The sequence below is a fragment of the Mesocricetus auratus genome, unplaced genomic scaffold, assembly GCF_017639785.1.
Source record: "Mesocricetus auratus isolate SY011 unplaced genomic scaffold, BCM_Maur_2.0 Super-Scaffold_6730, whole genome shotgun sequence".
Taxonomy (NCBI): Eukaryota; Metazoa; Chordata; class Mammalia; order Rodentia; family Cricetidae; genus Mesocricetus; species Mesocricetus auratus.
The window spans coordinates 70,497,836-70,515,835 of NW_024429184.1; the positions used below are offsets into that span (position 1 = coordinate 70,497,836).

Sequence of the window (18,000 nt, forward strand, 5' to 3'; positions counted from 1 at the left end):
TGTCCAAATAAAACTAATTTTCATTGCAGAATACATATTTCATTAGAGTTCCACTTGAAATCCTCATAGTTTTGAAAAAGCTTTGGTTTGGTCCACTGAGGACTTTTTGATATAAGGAACTGAGACAAGGTTCCGAAATTGTTACATATTTCCACATATTTAGTTAATTTAAAAAATCAACTTTTGCTGGAATAAGAAAAAATATTTCAAATATGTAAATTTAACATATTTATCTTAAAATAGAAGCACCAAAGCCTTTTTAAAATAAAAATATCAACCTACAAACCAAAAACATTAAAATTCTAAGAAAAAAAAAGACTAGACTTTCAGTGTAACAACTTGATTTTCTTATGCTACATTTAAAAATATTTTATTGAGGTAGCATACACTACAGGATACATTTTCTTTTGAAATAGAAAATGAAGATAAATGGTTTAATATTGGGTACCTAACTGACCCAGTGTGAGAGTCTGCCCAAACTAAAGGCAAGTACAAAGTACTTTAGCAAAATCACGTGGCTTACTAAGAAGAACGACTCTATAATAGATGAGGAACACTGGTACCCAATGTGATGGGACAGACTGTCATCCCAGCACTGGGAAAGCAGAGGCAAGAGAATCACAACTTAAGAGCTCATCTTGGGCTAAACAGAATATTTCATTCAAGCCTTGTCTATTGAGCTAGGCTCTGTCTCAGAAACTTACATGCATGCACACTTACATACATATGCACGCATACCTACTAAGGAATATAGGCTGCACTGGAGGCTGAAGCCTTCACCACGAGGCTCTATACTATCCCACAGGTCCTCTGTAATGTTTTCAACCAGGTAACCACCTTCAGTCCCCTCCTTCCAGCCTGAGATCCCCAACTGAAGGCACTTGCTGTCCCAGTTTTAGCACTGACACCTCACAAGTAAGATTTCACCAGAAGTTTAGGATCACAAGCCAGGGCAGATTGGCCAAGTCTGTGCTTGAAGAGCCTCCAGGTGACACTAACTACAGTGCAAAGCATTTGCTAGCTCTAGGCTTCCTCGGGTAACCTGTATATAGGTGTACCATGGAGGATCCCAGCAACCCTACTCCAGAAAGGAGGTCATTCGACAATTCGGGCCACAAGGCAGGTGACCTTCAACAGCCTTTGCACAGAGCGCTGGTATCCGTCCTGCACTTTAGCTCTGATAGCTCTAGTTTTGCTTGGGTCTCTTCCAAGCTGGAGAACAGAAGGCAAAGCTGTAACAGTTCCCAGCAGGCACCAGGACCTTGATGCACAGGCAGTCAGTTCCCCTCACAGGAGGCCTATGGTCCAGTGACAGTCACAGAACAGGAAGGAGTGTCCTGGGACTAAAGGTAGCAGCTTCACCCCTCCTGAACTTGTGTTCCAAGTGTTCATCAGTTTACAGTGGTGCCAAAGAGAGGAGTGACCTTATTTCACAACAAAGAGCCCGAGAGGGCTCTGAATAGACTCCTTGCTAATTCTGCTATGGAACAGGCACAGAACCTCAAGGGCCTGATAAGATCATCCCACGCGAGAAGCAGAAAAGATGTTGTTAGAAACAAAGCAGCCACTATAAGGAAAGGACAAAACCAGCAGTTCCCACGATGATGCAGTGGTCACCTAGAACTGTGAGACAGAGGTGACTGCACTGGATCTTAATCTTTCACTCACTCAGCCCCCTTTGCACAGCCGTTCAGTCTGGACTGAGGCCCCTCTGACCTCACAGTACGATGATACCTGCCTTCCTAGCATTCTCCTGCATGGATTCTGCTTCAGTAATTCAGAGACATACATTTCACTAATTCCTAAAAGGGCCTTTCTGATATAGCAAACTGCTATTGACTCAGCCTAGGAAGTGCCAGGCAGGGGCAGTTCCCAAGGAGAAAGAGCACAGCACCCCTCCTGCACTGATCTTTTACCTTCACAGGGTGAAGACACTATAATAGCCTCATACCCAGAGCCAGCATACTGATTCCATACTACACACAGACTTTAGGAAGGCAGGTCCTGTGAAAACATCAGTGTGAGGGCCTTCACCACAGAGGTTGGCATAAGTAGGGCCAAGGAAGGGGCTAGTCAAGGTAGACCCAAATTTAGGGCCTGAGAGAGCTACTCCATCACAGCAAGCTCAAGAGCACAAGCCCTCTGACACCAGTAGAGAAAAGACCCTGCCCAGCACATGACCTCTCTCAAACAACCTGGAGACTGTCTTATCTCTGCATTGGTGCCCATGTTATCAGAGGAGGATCAGCTGAATAACCTTGACTGGAAATTCTTGAGACCTAGGTTTCCCAATACCTAGAAATACTTCAGATGTTGGGAAGTGATATTTTCCTTTTCAGACTTTGGGATATTTGCACAACTTGACTGAGAGCATCCCAGGGGTAAGAAGCTTCAAAATCTCACACTGTTTGGAAGCATAGATTTCTAAAATGTGCAGATTTCAGTATACTTGGATTGTGGAGGGGATCAGGGAAAGTTGAATGTGTGATAACAACTCCAGAAAAGTCCAGTGAACTACAGAAACCCAAATGCAAATCTATGGAGCCCTTCTTATCTTCTAGTCTAGTAACCTTATGAAAGAGAAGAGGCATGAAGCCAGCTTAGCACAATTTGTGCTTAGGGAACCCATTCTTGCTTTCAGTTACTACTACTTTCCCTTCCACTCGTACATGGCCATCTGCTTAGCAGAGTGCTGCCAAGAACATGGAGTCAAGGAATTGCAGAGTCTTGCATGGTAGCACGCGGGAGAAACAGCAAGCCACAGGCATGAAATACACACTGACTTCGGTATTCTGACAGCCATAAGAAAGAGTAAAACATAAACAAGTAATGGGCAGTATTATGGCTTAGTCGAAGAAATCTAGAAAAAAACTATCATTCCAGCTGGTAATTACCATAAAAAGTGATAGAGTTACTATTTTGCATTCTTTTTTCAAGTTAAATCTTCACACTTGAGCATAGTTACACACACGCAGGATGTCTTGGTTCAGAGTGGCTACATTTTCAGTATCTGAGGAGTAAGTGGGGGCAGCACATGTGTTGGCTGCCAGTGCTTGCCAAAAAGATCAAAGCATTTACCTCCATGGCAACACGTCTTCCATGGTCCATAATCTCTCAGGATGCAGTTCCGCATTCCCACTGCAAACTCCTTAGCACGTGAGGGATTACAAGCCGTCTTCCATGCTCCATAATCTCTGAGGATGTAGTTCCGAATTCCCACTGCAAACCCCTTAGCACATGAGGGATTACAACCCGTCTTCCGTGGTCCATAATCTCTCAGGATGCAGTTCCGCATTCCCACTGCAAACTCCTTAGCATTACTGATTACTCACCTTGACCTACAGATAAGGACCACACACAACAGCAAACAGTTAAGTCTGAGCCAGATGGCCAGCAGACTCAGATGGCCCCATTATGACTAACATTCTCTGTTTATTGCCTGGCAAAATGTACTTTATGCCTCTGCATTCAGGCCACTCAGGCATCATGAAGATATGATTGCTTCCTTTGTTCTTTTTGTTCAGAATACAGAAGGTCAAAGAAAATTAGAAGACGTCATAACAGAAGGCTTTTACAATGGCCCAGAAGCACAGGATAGAAACGAAGCAAAAAGAGCTTCAGGCCAAGGAAAGAGCAGGTGTGGAGGTTGCGATGCTCAGGAAGAAGACTCCAGATGGTGGGGCCAACCCAGGAAAGACCCAGATAAGTACAGGATACTTTGTTCTAAGCATGGCAGCCAGGGCTTTGAGCCGCTTGGGAATGTGACCAGCTGGTATCTCAGCTGACTCATAAGTGAGTTCAGCAGAGACAGAAAGGTAAGAAAAGGAAAGATTTGCAAGGTAGAAACTAAGATAGGGGTAGCCCAAAATACAGAAAAAACATGAATAGGGCAGAAATGTCAGGGTTAGGGCATGGCTGAGGGATCCAAAGGGCTCTTAGTTTTCCAGTAAGCTGCCAAGCATAGCAAAAACCATCTGAGGAGTCTGTACTAGAGACCCTGGCTCATGGGGGATGCTTGCTGGGAACCTGGCTCAGTCATGGGAAAGAATTCTCCCCTTTCTAGGCAAAATGTCCTAGATTTGTTGCTCTGATAAACACTATCATCACAAGCAACTTGGGGTACAGAGGGGTTTGTTTGGCTTACAAGTTACAGTTCATCCTCAGGAGAAGGCAAAACAGGACGTGAAACTGAGTTCCAGGCTTGCTCAACTAGGTTTCAAAGTCAGTCCAGGACCACCTGTCCAGGGGTGGCACCACCTCCAGTGGGGTGTTCCCTCCCATATCACTTAGTAGTCAAGAAAATGTCCCACCCACATCCCCCACGGGTCAATCTCGTGGAGGCAATTTCTCAAATGAGACCCCATCTTCCAAGGTGTATATGTAGGGTTGCTTCAAGTGGACAAAAGGCAGCCAGCACTGTGGGTTTCCCACATCTCCCAAGAGATGCAGCTGATCCACTAAAAACTCTCTGAGCACAAAGTGCTGCTGCCATGTGTGCTGCTGCAGGCTTCAGGAGCTTCTCTCTCATTTGCAGAACAAAGTCTCTCATGAGCTCTCTGTTGCTTTGCACATCCAAACGCAGTGGAAAGGCATTCCGACACACTGTTCCATGTGAAGTTCTTTGTCTTGGGGGAACCTTAAACCACTTGGGCTGCTACTATAGTGGATAACGTTTTATAAAAATACCCTAAACAGAGTAGCTTATAAAGAGAAGTTTATTTCTCAAAGTCTGCAGAGAAGAAGTGCAAGGCCAAGGGGGTCTACAGATCTGCTGTCTGATAAGGGTCAACATCCTGGATCATATACTGTAGCTTACCACTATACCCTCAAGATCAGGACGATACAGGATGGCTCTCTAGGTCTTCTACAACAGCATAATACCATCTATGGAGTCCTCCTCCCTCCTGACTTACTCACATCCCAGAGCTCTCCAATACTAGCATGTCCGTGATTAAAAGCAAAACTACATCAAGTGTGTCAACTATAATAACATGATGCTCTGTGCTAAAAACAGGGCCAGGAACATACGCACAATTTTAAAGGTCTGCCTCATTTTTGTATGTAGTGTGATTTTTTTAGATGGACCTAAGGAGGAATGAATCACTCATAAATAATCAAATGCTTTTAATTCAGTGATACTGAAAAATATACTAAAGCACCCCCTTCTTTGTGTAACTTCCCACATTAGATTAAAAATGTTCCCTGTTATCAGATCAAATCTATTTGATGGTGAAATATATATTGTATATTACAAGTTTCAAAAGACTGCCCTCCCTGTTCTGAGTCTCAAAAACAAATGAGAATGAAAATGACAAATCAAGTATAATTATGAAAAACTGCTTTTATACCTTAAACTCTAATGAAAGCAATACCAGCCACTGACCATAAAGTGGACAGACCCCTGATCTATATGGAACTGACACCAATTTGTGAACATGTAGAGAAGAGAGAGGGGTACCAATGACACGCTTTACCTTTCCTGACAAGCTATACCAGACGAAAACATGTGTACCCTGACAGATAAACTTCTGTCTCACAGAAGAGAGACACAGAAGCAGAGCAGCGCTACAAGATGCAGCTCAGAGCAGCTCTGTAAGATGCAGCTATCGCCTGAGTTCATGGCGGATGTGCTGGAGGAAGGGAAGTGATGCAGCAAGACAGTCCAGAAGGTTCTACAGAGACCCAGGACTTAGGAGACCTAGACAGCTCATTTCACAGACTAGGGAAACCCTATCTTCCCAGCGATGATTGAAAAACATTCACCTAATTAGTGAGGCGCACTGATGGTTACAAGCAGGGCACCCGGCTGTTTCAGCTCCGTGTCATTGCCAGTTGTGCCAGTGTTTTCGGAAGAGGTTATCACTCAGTTGGGGGCCTAGGTACAGCTGATGACCCACCACAAGCAGGTGGGCATTCCAGAAGCACATGGAACAAAAAGGCGCAAGAAGACTGAATTCACACATCCTCTTCCCCAGTTCCCTCTCTGCCTGGCTGCTCGAGCTGAGCCATCTGTTGGCCTGACCTTGGTCTGGAACCTATACTACTGGTGGCCCTTGTTTGCCCAGCTTGTAGACAGCAGACCATGGGGCATGTGTCCGTGCCCCCCCCCGTCGCATGAGCTGCTTCCTTATATTGTGCTTGCCATTGGTTCAGATTTCCTGTAGAGCCCTGACTACTGAAAGGCATATGCATTACTACTGTCAGAGAAAACACAAAACTGGAAATAAGATGAAAATACTTAAGTATTTCAAACACAAAATGGTGAGGATTTGTTGCTGTGTCGGTGTGCTTAATTGAAGGTTCCTGTGATGGGGTTTCTTTATCGCTGGCTCTCAGTTCCTAAGAATCAGAATGCTTCATGTGGAGAAATGGCTCCAAAAAACCCTGGGGGAAACAGCAACTGAGGATTAACAAGGAAAACAGCCCAGTCCTGTGCCAGTGACTGCTGAAAGGAGAAAAACCTGCAGGAGAAATCAGATAAGCAAGAAAGGAGAGTCACATGAGCTGAAACTCAACAGGCTTCACACTGATGGGAGGGCAGAGCCACTTCTACTAGGAAAAAAAATGCAGCATGGATGCTCTCTCTCCTCTCTTTCTCTCCTCTCTCTCTGTCTCTCTGTCTCCCTCTCTATCCCCCTCCCCCTCTCCCTCTTCCTCTCCCTTCCCTCTCTCCCTGTCTCCTTCCCTCTCTCCCTGTCTCCTTCCCTCTCTCCCTTGACCCCAATCTGGCACATATGAGACTCTCATCACTTCTAAGGGAAAATCCATTTTATTTTTTAGAAAAATTCAAGCTATTCTGATAGACCACAAATCCTTCCTGGTACGACTTAAGAATATTTCAAGAAACTGTAAAATATATGTTTTATATAGTGATAATATTCTCCATTATGAGCTATAAATATAGATTTATATCCAAGAACTACTGTAAAATCTTTAATAAATCAAAGAACTAAGTTTCTACACAATGAGTCTGTCCCCTCAAAGCTGAAATCCACCTTGGCCAAGCATAATGGGTTCGGCTGCCACCCACAGGCCTCCGAGGCAGGTATGTGACAGTGCTGGAGCCACAGACACTGGAAAGTATCAACAGGTAGTCAGTCAGCTGAGAATCAATAGTCACTTCTCCCAGTCACCCATGGCCACCAAGCAAGAACAAAGTTTGATTAGGAAGAAAAACACAGCATTCCAATTAATGACCACTTGAAAGAACATAGGGCAGTGAGAGGTTAAAAGGGTTTTAAATGCACATGGCACAGGCAAACCTACAAAGAGCACCCCAGTTCAGCAGTGTTCCCTTTACACAGTGAAAATACACATTATCATCATTTGTCACTAGTCCCCACTCACTGAGTACCCAATTTCCAAAAGTATATCATTCATAGTGTTGCAGTGCTGTGTGGGGATAGCATCCCGGGCCTCTGTACACTAAGCAAGAATCTCCAACTCAAGCTGTTTCCAACAAGGATAGGAATGGCGGCCCTTGGCAAGCCAAGGAAAGAAGGGTTACTGCTGTGACTGCATGTGTGTGGTGACTGAATGTGTACACTTATATGCATCCATGATTATGGGGTGTTTGCACGGGGTCTGAACGTTGTGTCTTCTTTACCAACCTTCACAGAAAAAAGTATGCAGCAAGCAATAAGTAAGCCCTTCAAAAGACTAAATGGTCAGCGACTACACAAATAGTGCTACTTCTAAAAGCAGCATGATTTCCTTTTGAAAGCGGCAGATTAGCATTCAAAACAAAGCACCAACAGGTAATAGCAACAGGAAACAACAACTAAGGAACTGGGAAATAATCCATAGTCCAGAGTAGCAGCTGACAGGGTCTGGCACCCAATGTCAAGGTGGGGAGAAGGTAATGAAGGGCTCAGTGTCTTAGGCAATGGGAGTAGTTTAATGAGCACTGGCCACTTTTGCACGGGTGACACTTCTCTACTACATTTGCTCCCATTGCTTTTTAAAGATTTTACTGTTTGTTTTTATGGGTATCTGTGTCTATGTGAATGCATGTCATGTGTGTACATGTTGGTAGAGGTCAGAATAGGATGGCAGATCTGGAATGGGAATTACAGGTCACCTGACATCTGTGCTAGGAACCCAGCTCAGGTCCTCTGGAAGAGCATAAGTGATCTCAGGGAAGCACCCCACCACTCCCTGAGCCCCACTCCCATGATTTTATTATGTACCAATCAGGTCTCTGCAATCAGTACCTCAGGCCTTAGGTGACCTGTGGTGACATTCAGCTCAAAGAACAAACAAGCCTTAGTCTCCTGAAAGCTACTCCAAATCCACTGCCCCCAAGAAACCCGTGCTTCTAAGTACAACCTCTTATTCCCTTCAATCTCTCCTCCCCCAGACTGAGAACAGGTATGCTCAGTTCAACTGAAAAGTCAGCCACTTCATAGCATATTCTGTGACAAAGGACAAGATCACTACTTGACATCAGGCCTTTGGGCTGTGTCACCAAGATCAATAGAGGAAAAGGGCCTCTTGTCTGCAACAGGACACTGCAGCCAGCACCATGAAGCCAACCACAGTACCAGACACTGCACAACCTGCAGCTCAAATGTTAGCATGGTTGATTACTAAAGTACTGACTGGCCACTAACCAGGCAGGAAGTATAGGCAGGGCTATCAGAGGAGGAGAATTCGGGGAGAGGAGGCAGAGAGAAGCCACCAGAGAGAGTCTATGTAGCTACTGGGAAGATAGTATGCTCTGAGCATTCTCTGGTAAGATAAGGCCATGTAGAAATACATAGATTAATAGTTATGAGTTAATAATTAAGAGAGAGCTAGCCAGTAAGAGGCCTGAGCCATTGGCCAAAGAGGTTATAATTAATATGAGTTTCTATATGTTTATTTGAGGCTAAACAGCTGCTGGACCAGGCAGAATAGAAACTTTGTACCTCTCCCCCCTTCCCGTGATCTGCAAGGCCACCAGGTGACCTGGTTCCTTTCTCTTGTTACAAAGGTAGTTCTGTCTGTCACAGGACCTTCGCATAAGCCATCCCTGTGATCAAACATCTTTCAAATGTTGTCTTGTTTGCTTTTTTTTCCAGGTCTAAGAACTCAGTAAAGTTCTCAGTGAAACACTCCAAAAACACCCATCTAAGGTGGGAAATGTTCCTCTTTCTCAACTACAACTGTTATTCCTTTAAATTGGGGTTTTATAGGTTCAGTTAGTTCAGTTGTTCTCTACCTTGTGTGGTCACCTATCAGATAGCCTTCATACCACGTTTTACATTGCCACTTATAACTGTAGCAAAGTTACAGTTAGGAGGTAGCAACGAAAATAATTTTGTGGTTGGAGATCACCACAACATGAGGACCTGTATTAAAGGGACAAGTGTTAGAAGGTTGAAAACCACTGATTTAATCCATTATCTGTTTCCCTACTTTGTCCTCTAAAGTCTCATGAGGCTAGTTTTGATTGACAGAGTCTGGAATCACCTAGGCAATGCACTTCAATCACTGTCAATAATGACTGTGACAGATGTGGTTGATTTCTGTCAACCACAGTGGGAAGACCTATCCTATGTGTGAGCAGCACCCTCCTGGGCTTCTGCCTGGACTGCATAGATGATGGAGCAGACCATCCTGGGCCTCCACCCTGGACTGCATAGATGATGGAGCAGCACCATCCTGGGCTTCTGCCTGGACTGCATAGATGATGGAGCAGACCCTCCTGGGCCTCCACCCTGGACTGCATAGATGATGGAGCAGCACCATCCTGGGCTTCTGCCTGGACTGCATAGATGATGGAGCAGCACCATCCTGGGCCTCCACCCTGGACTGCATAGATGGAGAGAGCCAGCTGAGCAGAAGCCCCACCTCCTCCTGCTACCCGACTGCAGCTGCATGTGACCAGCTGCCTCATGCTTCTACTTCTGTGACTTCCCTGGAATTGTGAATAAATCTCCTGTAAATTGCTTTTGTCAGATACTGAATCATAGCTACAGGACTCACAGTAAAAGGAAACACAATTAATAATACAAGCCAGGAAGAGGCAGGGACCACATCTTTCCTGGCTAATTTTTATAAAAAACTTTCTGACAAACAATAAATCCTCTGCAAATAATTTTAAATATATTTACTAGGGCAAATTATTAACTATATTCTTTTGCATAATAACTTCTTTTATTTTTATTACTAAGTTTATGGGACCAAAGCACTGCTGGCAAGAATGGTCATTTTGAAGTTACCATGATTCTTCTTTAAGAAGGCAACTAAAAAGATGGGGAAAAACTTCTATTGTCAGTAGAAGGGGAAAAAAACTGCTTTGCATTACAACACAAATACCCCAAAATCCCATATGCTTAGGATTGTGTTTTTAAAGGCCTTATCTGGAACTGGACAGTTTCAAACCACACTGATCTTGGCCTGGTACACAAACCACACCATGGAATGCTTACAATTCTTCCAGAAACCAGTCTGCTAAATGACAATTTCCTCGAGCTGAGGTGTTCTTTGAATTTGCATCCAAAACGTTTACAATTTTAAAATCCCCACTCTGGTGCCTGTTTTTTTCATTGACAATGCTGGGGGGTGAGGAAGCAATTTGTTTGGCTACTAAGCTTTAAAAGCAGGGAGGAGGAGAGGCCAAAGCTTACAAGCACAGGTCCTTAAGCAGTCTCCTCATGAGATAAACTACATCACATGAAAACGATTACATTAAGGTCCTACTTAGCCCCTTCTCATACACAGGAAGAAACTGGAGGCATCAAAGTAGGCATAATCACTGCATAAGTTTATTAATTTTATATCACAGAAGCATTATTGACAAACCTGTCCAAGTTGTCTACAAACAAGGTGAAAACGTACTGTGGCAGAGTAGAAAGGTTGGCCGGTACCCTAACTGTTGTTATCAGTGTGGACAATGTGAAAACTCATTCCCACAGCTACCATTCAGTTCCTGCATGTCCATCACCCCATACTGGACCTCTCATTGCCCAGAATCACAGCTCCATCAAGCTTTCAGGACAGCAGGGCAGCATTGTGCTGAGTCACCTCCTCTTTTTAGGGGTTCCTCGGCACTTCTTGTTTACATTACTATTTGTATTCCTGTGGGGTGGCTGACTCAGAAACATCATTCATCTTTTTTTTTTCTTTAGGCTCTGCCTCAACTGTGGAACAAAACAAGCAGTGACTGGAAAGTAGAGAAGGAATTTGCTTCAACCCTCAAGGTCCCATCCAGCTGATGAAAGTGATCATTGTAAACAAGCTCAGAAGGAGAGAACATCCTAATGCTAAATGAGGAGCTGGGGCTGTCATAAGCAAAAGCGCAAACAGACCCAGTGTCTAAGCCGTCTTCATTAGCCTTGTATCTAATTCAAAGGCACTCAACTGCCATCTTCCTCAAAACCTAAAATAAGTCATCTTTGCCATGCACTAGAAGATTCCTCCAGGACGAAAGAAAGAAAAAGCTGAATTTCTTCTAGTTTTGGACTGTTTGATGATCAAGCACTACCCAGAAAATCCAAATCCCATCACTGAACGATGAGATTTGTTACTACCAAAACCCCAGAGAAAGGAGCAGTCAGCTCCAGCAGTTGAAAGAAGGTGAAAGCTTTTCCTCACTGAGCTCTGGTAGTCACACACATTTCAGTACTTATTAGCCGTGAGTCAGACAAGCCACTGAATTCACTCACAGAAAGCAGATAACAGCAAAACAAGTGGCTGTTAAAGGCATAAGAGAAAGTCTAGAGATACAGATACTCTGCTCGGAGAACTGACCTTCAGAGATAACTGATGAGGGGCCAGAAACCCTGTCCTGAGTGCACTTATTCACTTCCTAGACTGGGTGCTCACGCAGCCCGGGTCCCAGGCAGCACAGTAAAAATTCAGAGTCTTTACCCAGAACGTCAAAGCTCATTCAGCATACCAGGAAAATGATAAGCAGCAACAGTAAAGGCAGAGGGGAAGGGACCCTAACACAGGCTTCCCTAAATAAGTTCAAAATGCTAATAGGCTCCTTACCTTTTATTTTACTGTGTTGAAAGTGTGTGTATCAGAAACAGAAAAGGTCAAGGGTAGCTGGAGAAACTCTTGTATTAGGTTAGCCCACCCAACTCTAACATGGAGAAATGAAAGGGAAGAGTACAGATGATAATTTTCATAAGCAATGAACATTTAACATCTAGAACATGGTAGGGCTCACAAAGAGAACGCATTCTCTAGGTAATTGCCCAAAAGATTTAAAAACACAAGAGGAAACTTAAGAAGCCATGTCATTCCTAACACTAATGCAGGCCGGTGTCTGTATTGTGGGTTTTTTCACTGCGAGGCAAACACTGCTGCAGATTAATCAATCCGATTTTCCTTAAGCATAGCATACCTGTGCTGTGGCTGGGCTACTAGTCCCCCACAGCACCACCTACTGTTGCTGGGCTGTACCTACAACGGCTCCACTGCTGGAGGACCCCAAGACTTCAACATATTGAAAAATGAAAAAGACTGTCACTGCAAAGTCAATGGTGGAGATAGAGGGTGAACTGATAACTAACCGAGGATCATCACCACGTTTAGTTGCTGAAAATGGCAAGTGGGTAATATTATTTTTTTCTCGACTATTTACCCTTAAGATCTTGATCCCAAGGCTTTAAAGACAGGAATGACATGCTCTGAGGGTTGCTCACACAGTGGATGCATTCTTCTTTCATTAATGACAGGCATGGTGAGTGTTAACTAGCTCCTATGCCCCCTGGAGAAGGGGTGATCTCAAGAGGAGGTTCACAGCAGGGGTTTCCCTCATGTTTAAGCCCTTCATAGACAACCAGGCCCCTTAGAGACAACCAGTTTCTATTAGGAAATCCACTAGGCCATGGCAGGATTCAGACTCAGACAGACAAGCAATAAATCCTCCCTTCCCAGCCAGCTTGTCAGTCTCCTGCAAACAACCCAATCTCAGTTCTGATCTAAAATTAAATCACAGCCTCAAAATAGTCCACGATTTAAAAGATCTGGGATGGAAACAAACAAAAGAAACATTTTTTTTTCTGAACAGCAAAACATGAATTGAAAATAAATATAGCTCATATTTCTTTAGTTCTGCTTCCAGGCCCCATGTTAAGGCCTTTGCAGATTTTCGGGTTCAAGAAGTAATGTCATCCCCGAGTTCAATTCACGATTTTAAGATGAATAATCTAAAAAATGTCACAGATTAAATGTAACATCTACATACCCTTATCTTTATCTACATACCCTTATCTTTATCTACATACCCTTATCTTTAAATAACTATGCTTAGTAAATAGCTCATTTTGAAAGATCAGGGCTCAACACCACAAAATGAATACAAATACAAATAACAACACGGTACAGTCACGTGATTTAGAATGGTGGATGCTAAATAACTCTTTAAGGCCAACAGAGGAAATGAAAATGGAAGTCATATTACTCAGACAGAAAAAAAAATGCTGATTCTGCTATCATACTCTCTCTGTAAAAATAGACTCAGCAAGCCTCACAGCCAGCCATGTGCTGTTGTCACAGATGTGTACCAGATTTACACAGGACTTAACTTGGCTGTGGTGGAAAATCCGGAGTTTGCCTGAATCTTAGGCAGGAAAGAATGTCTGTTTTCTTCTTGGAGAGGGTGACTGTCAATAAATCCGAATAGCAACTCGTAAGGGTTAAAAAGCTGGGCGTCAGGTGGTTTTATTTCCACTTTGGGAAGTAACAAAGCAGAGTTATCTCCTCTTCCTTCTCCACTAGCCAGGATGGAGAGACTTGTCACTGCCATTTACACCATCAGGCTCCGCTCCTGCTCTAACAAAAGGAGGGCAGCGCAGACACCCAGCTTCCCACAGCCTGGCATTGTCGCCAAGTTCTGTGCACCGCTAGGTGACAGGGGCATGAGTGAGCCAGGACCAGTTTTATCTGTTTCCAAGAAAGAGGAGACACCAGAGCTGTGGGAGGACTGGAAGGTGTATATGTGCTGGGGGGTGGGGGAGACAAACAAACTTTCGGAGCCCGGGGTTCTGCAATCCCGCAGGAACTGTGGCAGCACACTAGTGCGCCCACGGCATGACCTGGGTGGGTGGGGACGTAACACGGAGAGGGGCCGGGCACGGAGCGTTCTCGCCCACCCTCCCCAGCAGCTAGCGCTCCTACCGAGCCTGGGCCTCGCCGCCAGGCCGGGACGAGCAGCTAGGCGCAGGGCGGACAGCGGGGCCGGGCTCCCGGCGCCCAGACCGGGTCGGAGCAGGACCCCGCGCCGCACTCCCCACCCGCCAGCGCCCCAGCTTACCTTAGCCGTTCTCCGGCCCCAACAAGGAGGCCAGGCCGGGCACCAGGCTCCGGAGACCGCGAGGAGGGGCTTGGGCCCTGCTGTGCACTGCAGGCCGAAATGAAGCAGCCGCCGGGTCCTCACCGCCGGCTCCGAGCGGACCGCGGTGGCCGAACGGGCCCAGATCGCGCGGCAACGGAGGGCTGGGCTGACCGCCGCTGCGTTTGCACCTCCGCACCAAAGGGGCGGGCTCAGGCAGGCTCCGCGGGAGAGCGAGGGAGGGAACTTGGAGCCAGTGGCAGCAGCCAGAGCTCGTGTCCCCGCGCAGCCGGCACGCCCCCAGAGCGCTCCGCCCCCAGCCCACCTTCCCGCTCCACCCCTCCTCACCATGCACTCCTTCTCGCTCACCTCCGCTCCGCCCACCTGTGCTCAGGCTCTGCTCCCAACAACCCCATGCCCACCGTGTGCCCCCCTTGATCACTGCTCCTACCCCCGAGAAGCAGCCCTGACATGTGACTCTCCTACCCCAGGACAGTGCAGATCAGAACCTGTGTTCAGATGTGATAGCCCCTTGTGGAAGATCTTGGCTTCCATCTCCTAACTCCACATGGTCAGTAAGGTTTTCTCTGTGGGCAGGAAGCAACCAGGAAGACTAAGCCCGTTCTAATTGAGTTTCGCTACTAGGAAATCTTAACGTTAAAATACATAATCACAATGACAGACTTTAAAGGAGATGGGGGGTCACAATATATTTCTCACAAAAGTATTAAGCAAAATCTCTCTGTTCGTAACCCTTAGTACTCTGAAATGTAATGAGGTTTGTATGGTTTTCTCCAAAAAGCCATTTATACATATTTAAATTATGCCACTGTTAATTCCTTCTAGTTCAGAAATTATAAAAGTCAGATTCCTATAATAAATTTCTGGCTATTTGCAGGAGTATTGTGTTAATAAGTGACAGTGACCTAATGCTAGGCTTTGAGTGGAACTTTGGCATGCAAATGAGTTCGTTGTCAGCAAATTACATTGTAGTCTCCATTTCTACTCCGAATCCAGTGATAGCAGAATGAAGCTATTTTTCATCATTACCATAGCAAATGTAGGCAGTTTCCAGCCAGAGCAGAACTCCTCACCCCACCACACACACATGCGCGCGCACACACACACTTTTGCTTATTTGCTCCTAGCCTCTTCCCATTGTATATGGCTGAGACACAAGAGAGTCGGGAAAACCCACATATCAACCACCTTGGCCAAGCTCTCTCTGAAACATCGAGACAGGGGGTCTGAGGATATGCACCGTGAATTCCTTTCCTGCTCAGAAGCTTTGCCAGAGGCTCCCTTTCAAAATGTTGACTTATAAAATCATAAAAGATTACCCTGTGCTTTGGAAATCAAAACCACAACCAGTGAGTTCTAGCTTTTGTGTTGCCTAAATCAAATTACTATTATTATTATTATTTTTTTTTTTTTGGTTTTTTGAGACAGGGTTTCTCTGTATTGTTTTGGAGGCTGTCGGTCCAGCCTGGCCTCAAACTCAAAGAGATCCGCCTGCCTCTGCCTCCCGAGTGCTGGGATTAAAGGCGTGTACCACCACCGCCCGGCATCAAATTATTTCTTGATAATGAAGTATGGGCCAAGAAGTCACTTAAACAAAGTCCTAGGTTTTAATAGGATTAAGGTTCTCATTGAGAGTAATCTTACTTTTTCACCATAGAGCCAGTACACCCATACTGTTCTTACCATAACTGAACCCAAAAAGATGTGGTCAGAGAACAAGAGTCAAGCAATAATGTCTAAGCCAGAACCTCCTAGTGAATTTTCTGTTCTATCAGTTAGTGCAATAAAATGTACTTGCCTTTTCAAGACAGATTCTGAAGGGCTACTATAGCCTTCTGGGGATTTGCAGACTAATATTTGAACTATGAATGTAGCCGGGTGGTGGTGGCACACGCCTTTAATCCCAGCACTCGGGAGACAGAGGCAGGCAAATCTCTGTGAGTTCGAGGCCAGGCTGGACCGAGAGCCTCCAAAACAATACAGAGAAACCCTGTCTCGTAAAAAAGCCAAAAAAAAAAAAATAGAATGTTTCTGTACTTGAGTATGGACCATTGGCCTATGTGTGGAATTCCTTTGTTTCACAATGGTTTTTGTCTCTGAAAGTATCCAAACAAGCATCTACAGATGTAGCTGTCAGTATTAACCACAGCCTAATGGCTGGATTTACTTCACGTAGGAGAATAATATGACTTTTAAAGGATGGGAGATCAGGGCCCCCCTCTTTGTTTCTTTGCATGAGTAAGAACCTAGTCTTTCAATCATTAATGAAATTTCAAAAATATAAAGGCCTGTGAGCTGAATAGCAATGAACTGTAAACATATGTGCCTCCCACTGGAGAGACAGGGAAGAAATCATGACTCAGCAATTTAGAAGCAACCAGAAGGAAAAGAGCCTGGGTATCGCAGCTCAGCCCCCAGGGACATCTGGGCAAATGTTTATCACTCTCCAAGAAGTAACTCAACCAAATAAGTAGAGTTCTCCAACACCATAGAGAGGGTCCCATAAGGTCTATGCTGTTTCTTTTCTCTTTTAGTTAGTTTGGGTTCAGGCAGCTCTATTTGTTCAAACTCCCCTACAAGCACAGCATAACAGACTGGTTTCTGGCAGGATACAGAAATAACTGGAGAGCTCCTGACCACACCCAGAGAAGACAAGCATGAAGCAAAAGCTTATTTTTAATGTCTCCCAAGAGTGTTTGATTGTTGTTTAGGTTAACTTGTGCTCTTCACTCTATAGAAAAGCCTTAGGAAATCCTCAGCCCTCAGACCAGACTCCTACCACTTTGGATTGTATGTAAAATTAAAGTTATTGGTTGAACAAACTCCAGTTGTCGTTTCCTTCAACGGTTACTTTAAAGTTATAGAAGAAGCAGGGAGGAGAGGAGTGTATTTCAGGGGTGGGAGGATGGGGTAGAAACCACCACCCCAGAGAGAAAGGACAGCTGCCAGCAAGCAGAGATAGGAAGACCATGTGGGTCATTGCTGCACCATCGGTCAGTTCACCATGGGCAGCAGCCCGGGTTTATCTAGTGCTTCTGGTTTCCCAGTTTACTTTGCATTCCTGCACATGCTCAAGATGGTGATGGGTGTTTGCAGACAACCTCCAGGACCTGGCTTAACTCCAGTTGCTACCATTTTCTAAATTCTCAGTCTGCTAGGCAATTTACTACTTCACTGTTAGTTAACAGGGGCCACTAAACATAAATATTATGATGTCCATTCTGTGAAGACATTCAGGCCAAGGAAAGATGAGTGACATATCTAAGGTTAGAGTTAGTAATTAGAAGATTTATGAGCTGACCCATTTGACCTGTAGTCCATATATCTTTCACCCTAAACCAGACTTGCTCATGGATGTCACAAATAATCTCTCCAGTGAGGCAGTCTAACCACGAGAGGTCATTTGAATATATTAAATTAAACCTTCAACACATCTAAATCCATTGAGTTGAATTTGACTCACTGAATTAAACTTTTTGATTTTAAATGTCAATGACTTAAAGTTTTCTTAACCACAGGAGATACTTTTTTCAAGTGTTCTGTAACCACACGAGGCTGATGGCTATCCTGCTGGCTGGTCCAAATTAAGAAAAGCACATTTCCATTGTCAAAGAAAAATTTGCTGGATAGAATGATCCTTCAGACTTTTGTCTGTGTCACCAGGTAAGGCAGATTGCTTTGTGACTCAATTCCTGAGTATGTTTCTCCAG

The 18,000-nt window shown here is 44.7% G+C and overlaps 1 protein-coding gene across 4 annotated transcripts in view; it reads right to left on the bottom strand.

The window, feature by feature from the left end:
• The window catches only part of Fam110b (family with sequence similarity 110 member B), a 120,831-nt gene extending 106,295 nt beyond the window's left edge, over positions 1–14,536 (bottom strand). For all 4 annotated transcript variants that reach the window (XM_040741479.1, XM_040741486.1, XM_040741485.1 and 1 more), the window contains exon 1: positions 14,252–14,536. The gene's annotated coding sequence lies outside the window, so the exon portion shown is untranslated. The remainder of the gene's footprint in view (positions 1–14,251) is intronic.
• Between the last annotated feature and the right edge of the window lie 3,464 nt (positions 14,537–18,000).